The 15416-nt window shown below is 42.0% G+C and overlaps 1 non-coding gene across 1 annotated transcript; it reads left to right on the forward strand.

The window, feature by feature from the left end:
• Positions 1-13804: 13804 nt before the first annotated feature.
• Positions 13805-13911, forward strand: LOC120264090. Its single transcript, XR_005537269.1, has one exon. It is a non-coding gene; the product is annotated as a small nucleolar RNA R71 (small nucleolar RNA).
• The last annotated feature ends 1505 nt before the right edge of the window (positions 13912-15416 follow it).

Below are 15416 nucleotides of genomic sequence, written 5' to 3' on the forward strand. Positions count from 1 at the left end.
TTCTTAGTGTTTCTATTTAATCCGAGTTTGATTAAGTTTTAATCTTGATTGTCTAATGCTTGCTTGCCTTATTGATCTTTTGGTTATTTGATTTGCTTGATTTGTTACTTTGGTGAGGGAGAGGTCTCCATTAGGGTTAGAATCTCAAGATTGAAGAGGGTTGAGAGGGCGAGTCATCAGATAGTGAGCATCCCATTTCCCCTCCGATTGGTGTATTCTATCTCCGTTACCTAAGCTCTATGCAACCATATTTGGTGTGAGGCGTGAGATTGAGAGATGTTTCCACCAGGACCTTGTAGGGGGTTAGGATCCTTCACCGGGAATTAGGGTTGGATCAATCTTTAGAAATCGGATACACCTCTTGGAATCCCTAGAGTGCTTTGCGGTCATATGTGGTGTGAGGTGTTGAGATTGAGCGATTTGTCCACCGGGACCTCGTAGGGGTCTAGTATCGGTGATCGGGAGGCCGAATCCGATTATATTTGGATTTCCACAACTTACTCTTCATAGAAACACTTTGCTCATTCAATACCTAATACCTGAATCCTAGGGGGAGCATTGCCCGAATACCCCCCTTTTACTAATTGAGATCTCCCTCCATTTCACCGTTGCATATTCGTCTCCGGTATTCATTTCTTCGCACATTAGATCACCACACCTTTCCATTATCATTAGGCTAGAAAGCAAAGAAGAAGTTAGTACTAGTAGCCCTATTCCCTGTGGATTCGACTACCCGACTCATCGGGTATTTTATTACTTTGACACCCATGCACTTGCGGTTTACACGCATTTTCAGGCGTGTCAAGTTTTTGGCACCGTTACCGGGGAACAGGATACTAGGAAGGCTAGGACTTTGTTGCTCTAGCAATTTATCTTTTTCATTTTATTTTTCTATTCCACACTTTCTTTTTCTTCCATCTTTCTCATCGGTTTTTATTTTGTTTTCATCATTTTCACTCTATATTCTTCCACCATTCTATTTTGTTTTATTTTGTCTTATTTACTTTTTCATGCATGGAACCTAAATAATGATTAATCCAGTTAGATTTATATTTTCAGGTTGATGCTCTCACTAGAAAAATTGATCAGTTTGTCAATGTTTATCAACAACACAATCCATATCGCATCAACTATCATCCAAATCAAAGGAGCTACCCAAACCTCTTGTGGGATATTGATGGACAACAATGGGAAGCACCTCAAGAAGAATTTCAGCTGGATGAGAAGCTTGAAGAAAATGTACTTCGTTTGGAAAGAGTGTTACCGAGATTTATTGAAGCAACCGATGCCCGTTTCCAAAATATTGTTGCCACATTAAGTTGTCATGAGATCTTCATCAAAAACATTGAGCATCAATTAGGAGAGATCTTAGACATGCTTGCTAAAGAAAAAGAAGAATTTGAACAAGCAAAGCAAGTATCTCCAGGACATGATGAGGCCATGAACAACATGGAAGAAATTGGGCAAATTGAGTACATTGGGGTAGAAAATGAAAAGCAAGAAGTTGAATATCATTTTGAGATTTTGGATAGTGTGACTGAAGATTGTGCTTGTGAGCGAGAAAATTTTCAAGGGGATTTGCTAGTGTCATGCTCCTCTCAAGTTGAAAATACATTAGAAGAAGCAATTCCTAAGGTTATGGAACAAGCATCTTTCTTTGGGATTGATCAACTCTTACAATACAAGAGAGAGGTTTTGGGAAGGGAAGAAGATGTGGGTAGGAGATTGAAGCCATCCAATGACCCACCTTTGCTAACCTTGGACAATTCCCAACCCAAATTGTTTCCTTGGAGGCCAAAAGTAAGATGGTTGGTCTCTACAATTAATATTCCACCACGACAACTAGATTCTTGGTTTAAAGAAAGTAGCTATGCAATGTCTAGTCGGGAGGAACACACTCTTTTCAAGCCTCCATAAGGTAAGGAAGAGGTACGCCAAGCTTAGTGACGTAAAACAAGCACTTCTTGGGAGGCAACCCAAGTTTTTAAATGTTTTCTAGTTTAGATTTTCATTTCTGCAGTAATAAATTCATGAGTGGGTGCTTCGATGAATTTTTGTTGGTGTTGAAGTTTTCATGGAAAATTTTTGGTGATTTAAATTGATTTTCGTGTATGTAGCATGGTTTATGGTGTAATTCATGTTTATAGTTGAAGAACTATTATTAATTTGAAGTTTGGAGCCTTGCGTAGACTGTCTGCAGAAATTTTGCAACTCACGCGGTCGCGTGGAATTTCCACGCGGCCGTGTACAGTACCCACGCGGGGGTGTGGAATTTCCACACCCCCATGTGGCTTATAAGAATATGAGGGGTCACTTTTCATTATCTTCATCACTTACACGCTTCATGTCCCACTTCTCCATCTTCAAGAATCCGAACTTTTGAGCACAAAACTAAGTTTCTTCAACTACTTTGAGATTTAAAAGTATTTTGCCGGCATTTGCATTAAGTTTCCTTCACAAATTTGCACCGGTAAGCTTCATCTTCCCCCATTTTCTCCATGCTCTTATTTTGCCAATCCATGAAGTTTTATTGGTTTATAAGTGTTGTTTTTCATGGAAAATCTTGTAGAAACACTTTATAATGTATGGATCGAAAATTTTTGGAAGCGTTGGAGGGGCTCCCACGCGGGAGTGTGGCCGGCCGACGCGCCCGCGTGGGCTGGCCAGACGTTCGGCGGCGCGCCCACGCGGGCGCGCGGCCAGCCCACGCGCCCGCGTGGGCTGGCCAGCCGTTCGGCTGCACGGTCACGTGGGCGCACGTGCATCCACTCACCCACGTTGGCTGGTGCTTGCATGGCCTTGCTGCTAGGCCAAGCCGCGCGCCCACGCGGCCGCGCGCCCAGCTACGCACCCACGCGCGCCTAGCTACATGCCCACGCGGGCTAACGCCACGCGCTGGCGTAGCGCCCTACCCAAGACTAGAACGCGCCCACCCGGGCGCTTGGCTTGCCCTCCACGCCCGCCTGGAACCCTGTACTCATCTAATTCATACTTAACTGACTTCTTTTGAAGCTTTATTTGCAGGTATGACCCCAAGGACCGAAAAACTTGTTCCGAAATGCTTTGATTTCATACGGTTAACCTTGGATGAGAACATTCTTTTGGTACACCGTCAACACCAGAAGACGACGTTGATGCTTGAGGCGTCCAACTCATGATTCTTTAGTTTTCTTTACTTTTGTTTTCATTTTTAGTTTTTCTTTATTTTATCTTTTAGACTTTAGTTAACTTTGTGTTTTGTTTTGTTTGTGCAAGTTTGTGCTTCATGTGTTTACTTATAAGAACTCGTACATCTTTTCTATTTTGTTGAGCTTCACTGAACCCCTTGCCTACGTGTAGATGGCCTTGAGAGTGATGTTGATGGTGTTTTAGTCATAGACATGATCATGTGATATTGTCACATGGTCGTGTGAGCTTCACAACCCATACAACAAGCCCATGAGTTAGACTCCACCAAACGATTAATGAGGAGTACAGGGGAGTATTGTTTTAATTGCATTCCCACACACATTATGCTTCCATTGTTATTATTTTTATTGTGCTTGCATGCTTACATTGAAGACAATGTACATCTTAAGTGTGGGGGACGGTTCACCTTATACATGACTTTTACTTGTGTTTTCATGAGCATGCTCTTGTTGCCAATGAAGGTTCATCTTAGGGTTAAGAGTTTAATTCTTAGTTTTTGGAGGTTATAAACATGGATTTCATCATGCTCTAGTTTTCATCCAATTTTATTGAATATTTTTGTCCGATTGCTCTTTGTGCACTTTTCTCGCTCATTAGACCTATGAAGACTCTAGTTCATTATGTTTGGGACTTTAGTGTGCTAGTTTTTATTTGAAAAAAAAATCAGAGGAAAATCAGAAAAAAATCAGAAAAAAAATTGAAAAAAAAGAATTGGAAATTGTTTGTTGTTTGTACATAGGTGGTAGAAAGAGCAACCACCCATGATGTATGTAGCTACTCTCATAAGTCGGATACTTGTTATGTCCTAATGAGAGAAAGAGCTATCTCATGGGATGTGTGAAAGCTACCATCCTTGGTAGAAAGAGCTACCACCTCAAAAGTGTGAAAGCCACTCGGGAGGCATCTTGGGAAAAGGCTACCTTAGAGGATTGTGTGAAACTGCTACCTATTCTTTTTGTTTATAAATAAGTCCCATGTTAATAAGAACCTGGTAGTGGACATAGTGTTGACATGAGTTGAGTTTTTCACACACACACACGCATTCAGATTTTATCACATTCATTTTTGATTGGATTGTTTGATAGAGCATTGATTGTTTTGTCTAGTGTTTGATTCTCTCCATGACTGTAGAATTTTATTCTTGTACTCTTTTGGTGAACCAAAGGCCAAGCACTTCTCTTTTCTTTCCATGAGTTTAATGTTTAATTTTGCTTGAGGACAAGCAAAGACTTAAGTGTGAGGGAGTTTGATAAGTGCTTGAGTAGACATATTTTTATATATGTTTTACATGCATTGAGCATCATTTTTACCATGGTTTATATCTCATATTGTGTATTTGGTGTTCTTTTATGCATATAGGTTGTGAATGCCTTGAAGAGTAAAAAGAAAGCAAAGATAGGCTATAAAGACACAATGTTGGGAGTCCTTGTTCAATTCAAGGACCAAGACACGAGAGGAGTTCATAAACGTGGAGATGTGTGCCAACTTCAAAGAAGATTCAAGTCAATTCACTAGTTGGAAGGGCACAAAGGCAGCCACATCTTCATGTTCCTTCTCTTTGTGCAGATTTCAAGACCTCTCAAAGATACGCCGATGAAGAAAAGTTTTATAGCCTACCACATATGGACGTGTGCCCGAACATGTGGCCTCAAGAGAAGAGTGTTTGGACAGCGTTTTGCGAAAAGTACTGTAGCAAAGCACTGTGTACTGTAACAAAATTACTGTTTACGCGCCCGCATGGAAAGTCCTGCAGCCCACGCGGGAGTGTGGAAAATCCACATGGGCGCGTGGGGGCACATGACATAAGGCCTATAAGTAGCCGTTTTGTGCTATTCTTTCTCATCTTTTGTGCGGCCCTTGAGGGGTAAGACGGCTAGGGTTTGGAGAGGAGGTCTTTGCGGCTTTGGAGGCGCTTCGTCACCAACTTTGATCAATTCCTCCTCCATCATAGCATCAAGGAAGCCATCGGTGAACCTAGCTTCGGAGTGGGTCCTTCAAGACGTCGAAGCTCTCCATCAAGGCCATTAGTTCATATATAAGGGTGTTTATTTCTATTGTTTTAATGTACTTTCATTCATTGATGGTGTGTTTTGTATGTTGCTCCATGGAGAGCTAAAACCCTAGAGGGTATTTCGGCTTGTGAACCCTAGGATTCTCATCTTTTGTGGATTTGCTTAGTGTTTCTATTTAATCTGAGTTTGATTAAGTTTTAATCTTGATTGTCTAATGCTTGCTTGCCTTATTGATCTTTTGGTTATTTGGTTTGCTTGATTTGTTACCTTGGTGAGGGAGAGGTCTCCATTAGGGTTAGAATCTCAAGATTGAAGAGGGCTGAGAGGGCGAGTCATGAGATAGTGAGCATCCCATTTCTCCTCCGATTGGTGTATTCTATCTCCGTTGCCTAAGCTCTATGCAACCATATTTGGTGTGAGGCGTGAGATTGAGAGATTTCTCCACCTGGACCTTGTAGGGGGTTAGGATCCTTCGCCGGGAATTACAGTTGGATCAATATTTACGAATCGGATACACCTCTTGGAATCCCTAGAGTGCTTTGCGGTCATATGTGGTGTGAGGTGTTGAGATTGAGCGATTTCTCCACCGGGACCTCGTAGGGGACTAGTATCGGTGATCAGGAGGCCGGATCCGATTATATTTGGATTTCTATGACTTAACTTACTCTTCATAGAAACACTTTGCTCATTCAGTACCTAATACCTGAATCCTAGGAGGAGCATTACCCGAATACCCCACTTTTACTGATTGAGATCTCCCTCCATTTCACCCTTGCATATTCGTGTCCGGTATTCATTTCTTCGCACATTAGATCACCACACCTTTCCATTTATCATTAGGCTAGAAAGCATAGAAGAAGTTAGTACTAGTAGCCCTGTTCCCTGTGGATTCAATTAGCCGGCTCACCGGGTATTTTATTACTTCGACACCCATGCACTTGGAGTTTACACGCATTTTTGGACATGTCAAAGTGCTTGGCCTTAGGGTCACCATAAGCATACAAGGGAAGCATTCTGCAAGTAAGGAAAATTTCAACATCGAATAAGAAAAATCAATGCTCCAGCTAAAAACTTGAATTTAAAAGGACAACAACCTGATATCGTGTAAGTGCGTGTAAACTCACTCAAGTCAACCCAATGTATACTCCTCAAAGCTCAAAGTAAGTGGGACTTATTTATTTACAAAAGAGGAAAGAAAAGGTAGTAGCTTCACACATCCTCTAAGGTAGCCCTTTTCTAAGCGTCCGCTAAGGTGGCTTTCACACTCTCGAGGTGGTAGCTCTTTCTACAGGGGTGGTAGCTTTCACTCATCCCATGAGATAGCTTTTTCTCTCATTAGGGCATAACTAGTATATGAATTATGAGATTAGCTTCATATTTCATAGGTGGTAGCTCTTTCCACCCCCATTGCACAAACAAAACTACATAAATAACACCTTTTTTTGTTGAAATTAAAACAAGAGCCAAACTAATTTAGTCCCTTAAACATTGAACTAGTGTTTCCATAAGGTTTAATGAGTGAGTAGTGCAACTAGTGTCAATCAGGAAAAAATTCCTAAAAAGTTCAAGTACAACTAAAGCATGAGAAAATTCAATGTTAAAAATTCTCCTAAACTTAAGAATATAACCATTGTAACTAAGGTGAACCTCCATTGGCTACATGAGCATGAACAATGAAGGATAAGCATAGAATATGTGTAATGTGAACTCCCTCCCCCCTACACACACACTTAAGATATACACTGCCCTCAATGTACACATGCAAGCACAATAAAAAAACTATAAAAATCAAAAGCATGTGTGAAGATGGGCAATTGATACAATACTCCCCTGAACTTCTAATGGTACGTTTGATGTAGCTAAATTCATTGAGAGTTGAGTTCCTATGGGTTGTGGAGCACACACGGCCATGTGAATAGCAGCATGACCGTGTCCATGACTATTCCTCTATTTCCAGACTCACAAGACCATCTGCACATATACATAAGAGGGTTCAGTGAAGCTCAACAAAAACAAAATAAACTTAAGTATATAAAGATATGAAACTAAAATACAACTCTAGACAACTAAAAGTAAAAGATAACCTCAGAAGAAGGATCCTTTCTGAGTAGTACAAGTTCAAATAAGATGCAAAAATAAAATACAAAAAACATAAAGACAATGAAAAGTAAAGACGCATTAAGTGTCAGTGTCGAGCTCTGTTGCCTCTACTACTACTGCTGCTATTGGATCAACTGGTACTGCTGCAACTGGTGATGGTAGTACTGGTGATGCCGGAGGAGTTAGTGCTACTGAAAGATGTCGAGATGGGCCATCACCTCTGTGTTGTTCGTAGCTTGTGTAGTGCAAACCTCAGCAATCTCAGCCTGTAGCACCACTATAGCACTCTCGAGCCTCTAAAAGTGATCATAGGCTTGAGATGGAGAAAACATATGCACTAGAGGTGGCTAATGTGCTGCAGGTGGTGCCTCTGTCTCCATATTCTCCGACTTTGGCTCCTACGTTGGCTGAGACCCCTCTACTGCATTTGTCTCGGCCTTGACTGGCTCTAGTGAGAGCATTTCCATCACATAAACCCCGTCTCTATACCTCCTTATCATACTCATCAGTTACATCATCTCAAGGCCGAGAGGAGAGGGTACCATAATCTTCTCGGCCCCTCAGATGGCGTTCATAAGACCCATCCGCATGATCAGTCTGGTAATGTACGGGTCTGAGAAGAGAACTCCAACTCTAGCATACTAGCCCTGGTGGCGTAAGTATTCAGCCAAGATATACTGACAAGGTCCCCTTGCATAAATCCCGTAAGTGCACGGATTTATCGAAGTAATAATCCCGGGTGAGCGGGGTCGAATCCACAGGGAGTAGGGAGTAAAGAAACTTAATTCGATTCTTAGTTATGTGGAGTATCAACAATGATAAGTGTGTTAATGATTCAATTCTCAGAAATTAAAACTAACAAGTAAGAGAGCAAAAGTAAGGAGGAGGCAAGGTAATCGATAAAGATGGGTTACTCGGATGATGCTTCACCTAGGATAATCGCCCCAAGTGCAAGAACTCTCTATTATGCTTCCTAATCAATGCAATGGTGAGTCGTGGAAATCCTTACATACATAGTCCCAAATCTAAGGTCAACTATGCCTAACTCTATACATGTCCCGGAGGAGAAATCGAACAATCTCAACACCTCGCACTCGCATAGAGTTGCGATAAGCTCTAGGGATTCCAAGTGATAAATCTCTTCCTAGATTTAGACCTAACCCTTTGGTCCAGGCTGAAGGTCCCTAGCCACAATTAAGCCCTAAATACTAAGATCATCTCAACGCTTCACTCCATTGCACGTACAACTAGGCCACAGCAGAGGTTCATCCCTTAGACCATTCACTCTATTATGGCTGCAAAGAACTCGAGGAACGGAGGTAGAATCTATCATGTCGGAGGGGAAAGGGGATGCTCCTGTACCTCTCGGCTCACCCTCTCAACCCTTTCCAACCTAGCTTTGTCTAACGCTCATGGTGTGTCACTCACTCACAAGGTTACCAACAAAAACTCTCAACCCTAGTGTCACTCTAGGGGAAATGTTCATACAATCAAGCATTCAAGGTTGGAACTCACAATAAACATCAATTTATTGAAATCATAATAAAGAAGTTCAATGAAACGAATACATCCTAGGGTTCACAATCACCCAATTACCCACTAGGGGTTTAGCTCTCCATTGAGCTAAGTATAATCAAAGAAATCGAATGTAAAAGCAATGAATCCATAAAGAAACCCCCTAGATGGTCATGTCGATGGTCTTGTGGAAAGTCCTCTACTCGTCGTCCAAGGATTCCTTCGTCCGGTATAGGATACGCCTCGATCGAAGCTCCCCTACCAACCTTCTTCCTAATGGAATCACGATGTCGGAGCCGTAGAACCTCTTCAAAACCTTGGCCAATACCCCTCGAAACCCTAGCCGAAGCGTTCTCGCAAGTTGGGGAAAACATGGAGAAACGAATACCAAAATCGGGGCTGAATCGGCTTTAAATATGGCCGGAATCGGGCAACTCCATGGGCGTGGACGATACACGCGCCCGTGTAGAATTTCCACACGGGTGTGGATAATTTCCACACGCCCATGTGGATTCTCTGTTTCTCTGGTTTCTCGGCCGGCTGTGAACAGTGCTGCTACAGTATTGCTGCAGCCTTCGTCCTGAATAACTTCCCAATTCCATACTTTCATCGGGGTAACGCAAACGGGCACATGTTCATGTTGTGAATCACTTGCTTCTTCAATAATATATATGTTGGTGGAGCTCCTGTTCTTATATGCATAAGACGGAATGCTCGAGTGTGACTGCCTTTGTGCCCCTTCAAATGGATGTACTCACTCGAATGCGAGGAGTTTGGCACACACTCTAGCATCTCACACCTGTCCTATGTCTTCGCGTTTGAACCTTAGCAAGATCTCCTCCAAAATGGGTGCATTATGATCCACATTGGCATATTTCCTTCATACTCAGCCTCACAACCATACCTGCATAAAAGTAACATAAAAACACACATATAAATGTAAAAACCTGAGAAAAGTAATGCTCAACATAAGGAAAGAATGCTTCGCATTCAAATCACACAAGCACTTATCATGTACCCAAGGTGAATCGGCTCACTGTGCACCATGGAGTATAAGTACAATAACTCCTGCCTGCTCAATACTCCTATAATGTCACCACACCCATTCATCGATCGGCTGAGTATGGCATGGATGTATCTATATGCTGTCCGAGAAAGGCAGATGGCCTTGGGAACACCTGGCTCATACTGCCCCTGTCCACATAATGCTCGATAAGCTCTCTATGGAGTCAAACTACCAGGATAGTCCATCGGCAACTGATCATACTCCTCAGTGTTGATGAATGCCTCATCATATAAACTCAAACGAATAGCGAACTGTGTCATACTCATGCTATGATAATGCCCAAACGCTCAGAACTAGATAGCGTCTATGTTGGAAAAACTGTTATATGCTATGTCGAACTTGAATGATGCTAAAACCTCCAGTATGAGCATACAAATCGTCGACTCCTGAATAAATAATAACCAACATCCAACTGCATACAGCTAGGAGCTCCTCCACTTCATCAGCCATCTTATCCCCTAACTGTATCTCTCTTAGTGTGCTCAAATCTGGGAAACGAGAGTGTCCAAACTTCAACTTGGACAAACGTTTAAAACGGGCTTGGTGCTTAGGAATGGCGAACTCCAGATGTTCCGGCTCTAGAGAATGCTCACGTGGATGCTTGTCAGCTTGCTTCTTTGTTCTGGGTGCCATATCTGCAAGAATTGAAAAACAATTGATCAAATTAACACAAGAAATCAATACTGTAGAAATCCACAAGGTTGTGTGGAAATTCCACACACCCGTGTGGATCTAGGGGACATGAAAACCGCACGGCCACTATGCAAAACATTCAAAAATCCATCACAAATTCATTCTAGAATCACTCTAAAACATGCACCATCCATTTAATCATGAAATCAAATAATATTAACCAGTTTAAGCTAAATATATCAAGATTGGCGAAGAAAAGAAAAGAGGGAAAGGGGGCTTACCGACAAAATAAGAGTATAAAACCTTGAATACGGCTGGAAAGCACACTAAAAAACCTCTATAAATCAACGGTGAAAGGTCGAGAGAGTGAAAGATGCGTTTTCTGAGTGGTTGGGAGTGAAAAGGTAAAGAGGTGCGAATAGATTTTAAAGAAAAGCCGTGCCTCTTGGCATTCTGTGCATCCATGTGGGTGTGTGGAATTTACCCATGCCCGTGTGACTCCATAGGGGGCATTACAAGGGCAGACACACGCCCCTGTGTGCTTTCGGGTTAGCTATAGTTGTTCTCGAACGCATCCACATGGGCGTGTGGAAATTCCCCACGCCCTGTGCCTGACCTACAAGGGCACCCACACGTCCCTGTGGCTGCTTTGTCCACCTGAGAATTTGGCTAAGTGTTCCACACGCCCCTGTGGAAATTCCATATGGGCGTGTGGATTCTCACAGGGGTACTCACAAGCCCCTGTGTGCTCTCAGGATGAAGAAGAAGTCTCTGCAGAGTTTCACACGGGCGTGTGGACATTACCCATGCCCGTGTGGTGTTAACAGGGTTATCCATAGGGTATTCACATACCCTGTGTCTTCTTGGTATGGACTCTGAGAACTCTACAGAGAAACACATGCCCATGTGGAAATTACCCATGGGAGTGTAAAGGTTATAAGGCCGTTCACAGGGGCATTCACACGCCCCTGTATCCTCTCGGGATGAGCTCTGAATGGAAACACATGCTCGTATGGGAATTCCACACAGCCGTGTCTCTTCTCTGGATGACTTAAAAAAATTACAGACTCTGTAAAAAACTTTTTGCACACTCATACACAGAGAGCCTATATATACTATGAAAAATTGACCAGAGAAACATGGAAAACACGCTCAAATTACCAAGAAACTTCACTAATCACAATTAAGCACACTAAAACAGCAATAATCCATAAGTAAAACACAGCAATAGCATGAAAAAGATTAAGACACCAACACTCAAGCTCTTATTCATGTAAGTACTAACCTAACATCTTGAAAAACAGTAAAGACTTGGGTTGCCTCCCAAGAAGCGCTTGTTTAACGTCACTAAGCTTGATGTACCTGACCTTACCTCACGAGGGGCTCATAAATGAAAGTTTTCCTCTTATCTACAACTCAAAAGCATGATGCACATAATTATTTCAAGGAAAAGGGAGAGTTGTCGGGGTTGTTACAACACAAGAGTCCATCATCTTACTCTGTGCTTACACATCTCCACTAGCCTTGGGGATCTTCTTGTGATGTCTCCTTGCTCACTTCATCTTTTGGATCATCCTCTTCATGATCCCCGTGGTAGGTTGCATCTTGTCCTCTAGACCAAGTGATAAGACTTTTTCATTGTCCACTTCTTGATCTTGCAACCCCTCATAAGGGTTTGGACACATCATTTCCTATGCGTATTCATCAATTAACTCATCAGTGGTGTCAAGGAAATATAAATTATCATCAAAATCAAGAGAATGTCACATGGCTTCAGTAAGGCAGTATGTCAACTTGTCATACTTAACTCGTAATGTCAACTCCCCACCATACATGTCAATGAGAGCCTTGGAAGTACGCAAGAACAGGCTTCTAAGTATCAATGGGACCTCGACATCCTTATCAACATCCAACACCACAAAGTCAACAGAAAATATGTACTGGTCAACTATCACAAATATGTCTTCAATGATGCCCCTCGGATGTCTAATTGTTCAATCAGCCAATTGGAGTGTCATCTGAGTGGCCATAGGCTCTCCCAAATCTAGCTTCTGAAAGAAAGTATAAGGCATGACGTTGATGCTAGCCCCTGAGTTCGCCAATGCTATTTCTTCACCCAAATTACCAATGTTGCATGGAATGATAAACCTTCTAACATCCTTCTTCTTGTTCGGCGTAATCTTTTGCAACATCGCCGAACATGAAGCATCTAAGATAACATATGCACTCTCTTCCAACTTCCTCTTAGTAGTTAACAGGTCTTTAAGAAACTTTGCATAGCGAAGCATTTGAGACAATGCATATACAAATGGAATGTTGATGTGCAACTGCTTGAATAGACCCAGGAACTTCTTGTATTCGTCATCATTTTGGTCGTTCTTCAATCTTGAATGATAAAGGATTCTTGGTTTATAATGTGGGGGTGCCACCTTTTTCTCTTTGTGGGCTCTCTCCTCAACCTCCATGACCACAAGTGACTCAACATTGATCTTCCGACTAGGGATCCTACCCTCAACTTCACCACCACTTCTCAAAGTAATCACCTTCAAATGTTCTCTCAGATTAGTCTCCATGTTGCTCGGAAAACCACTTGAGGCCTTTCCGAGAATGACTTCGTAATTTGTCCCACTTGGTTCTCCAAGTTGTACAATGATGCAGTGTGGTTGCGAAGTGTGGCTTCAACCAATTGAAATCTTCTATCTGATGATGAAATGAACTTGGTTAAAGCCTTCTCTAAGCAGCTAGTTTTCAACCCTGAAACTAGATTCTCCATGTTCGAGACCTATTGTTGTTGGAAACCCGGTGGTGCCATAGTCTTCTATTACCCATGATTACTTCAAGAAAGGTTTGGGTGGCTCCTCCACCCCAAATTGTAGGTATTTATATATGGATTTCCTTGACTTCTCATTGCATTACCTACAAAATCAACTTGTTCCATGGAAGTAGTACCACCAATTAAAATAGGGTAATCAGATGGTACATGTCCTCCCCACACCTAGTGTAACTCATCATGGCCTCCACTCTAGGAGAAGTTACAGTGTCTAACTTCTTGCTCAATGACTCAACCTGGGCTGCCAATGATATGACTGTATCGATCTTATGAAGTCCGGCTACCTTCTTTCTGTCCTGTGTATTCCACTAATAACTATTCATAGTCATTTCTTCGATGAGATGTCGGGCTTCGTCGGGGGTCTTGCCTCCTAAGATACCTCCTGCTGCAGCATCAAGTGACTGCTTCGTGCTTGGGTTCAAACCACTGTAGAAAGTTTGAACAATCATTAACTCGGGGAATCCATGTTGAGGACATTTCCACAGGAACTCCTTGAACCTATCCCATGTCTCAAAAAGAGACTCCAATTCTGTTTGCACAAAAGAAGATATCTCATTCCTAAGCTTCACAGATTTTCTTGGAGAGAAATATCAGGCATGAAAGGCTTCTACAATCTCCTCCAATGTAGTGATCGATGCTATAGGTAATGAATGTAGCCATTGCTTTGCTCTTCCTTTTAAGGAAAATGGGAAGGCCTTTAACTTGATAGCATCATCCGTGACACCATAAATCTTGAGCATGTCGCACACTTCTAAGAAATTTTCAATGTGATTATTTGGATCCTCATTGGCCAAACCATGAAACTGTGTTGACTACTGTAACATCTAGATGAAGCCCAACTTAAGCTCAAAATTCTGAGCAGTAATCAGTTACCACACACTGTTAGATTGCATGCCAAGATTTATGGGTCTGGCATAATTTGAGAGTGTTCTCTGCTGCTCATTCTATTCTGCCGTATTATCAGACCCTTTGCCTTCTATCTTAGCTTGATAAGACTGTTCTTGCACAGGTTCTTTTCCCCTTCTATTAATTCTCTTTCCAGTCTCTGGATTACCTTCAACCAACGTTGAAGGGTTCCCTCCGGTCATAACCTGGAGTTGCAACCAAAGAAAAAAATCAGAACGATGGAAGAATAAAAAAGTATGAAATAGAACAAGTAATGACTAGCTAAAACTAGCAAAGTGCAAAATGTTTCCAAAATGCATACTCCTAGGCAACGGCGCCAAAAACAATGACACAACCCTTGCGAGTGTGTACTGCAAGTGCACGGGTTATCAAAGTAATATAGTACCCTAGTGAGTGGGTAGTCATATCCAAAGGGAATAGTGCTCAGAAACACAAGTATTGCTATTTAACTATAGTGAAAAATATTTAAGAGTGGTGTGAACAATATCAATGCAAATAGAAATAAAGTAAAGAAGAAAGAGACGTAATAGAATAATTGGAGAAGCAATCGATTAAAATGGGGCACCGGGACATTGCTCACCCTAGGACTATTGTTTCAAGTGCAAGACCACTCATTATATCTCCTAACTGATGTCTAATAAGTCATGGAAATCCTAAAGACACACGGTCCCAAACCTAAAGTCAACCGTGACTAACCCTCACACTATGCCCTGGCGAAAGGGATAGTCTTGATGCCACACACTGTGTGGGGTTGCATGACGATTTGGGGACTCAAAGTGATAAACCCTATTCCCTAATATAGATATAACCCTTTGGTCTAGGCGAAATACCCCTAGTCACAATTAAGCCCCATCACTAAGGATTACTTCAACACTTCACTCTATTGCTCACGCAACTAAGCCCTAGTGGGGTTTGTCTCTTAGCATTTCACTATATTGTGAATGCAAAGAAATCTTGGAATGTAGAGGTATAATAAATCACATCGGAAGGAAAAGGGGCATTCCGCTACCTCTCGACTCACCCTCTCGACCCTCTCTAACCTAGCTTTGTCTAACCCTCATGGTGTGTCACTCATCCACAAGGATTATCAAGATAGATTCTCAACCCTAGTGTCACTCTAAGGGAAAATCAATTCAACAAGCATTCATGGTTGGAAATCAATTTA

Source organism: Dioscorea cayenensis, chromosome 6 (genome assembly GCF_009730915.1).
Source record: "Dioscorea cayenensis subsp. rotundata cultivar TDr96_F1 chromosome 6, TDr96_F1_v2_PseudoChromosome.rev07_lg8_w22 25.fasta, whole genome shotgun sequence".
NCBI lineage: Eukaryota > Viridiplantae > Streptophyta > Magnoliopsida > Dioscoreales > Dioscoreaceae > Dioscorea > Dioscorea cayenensis.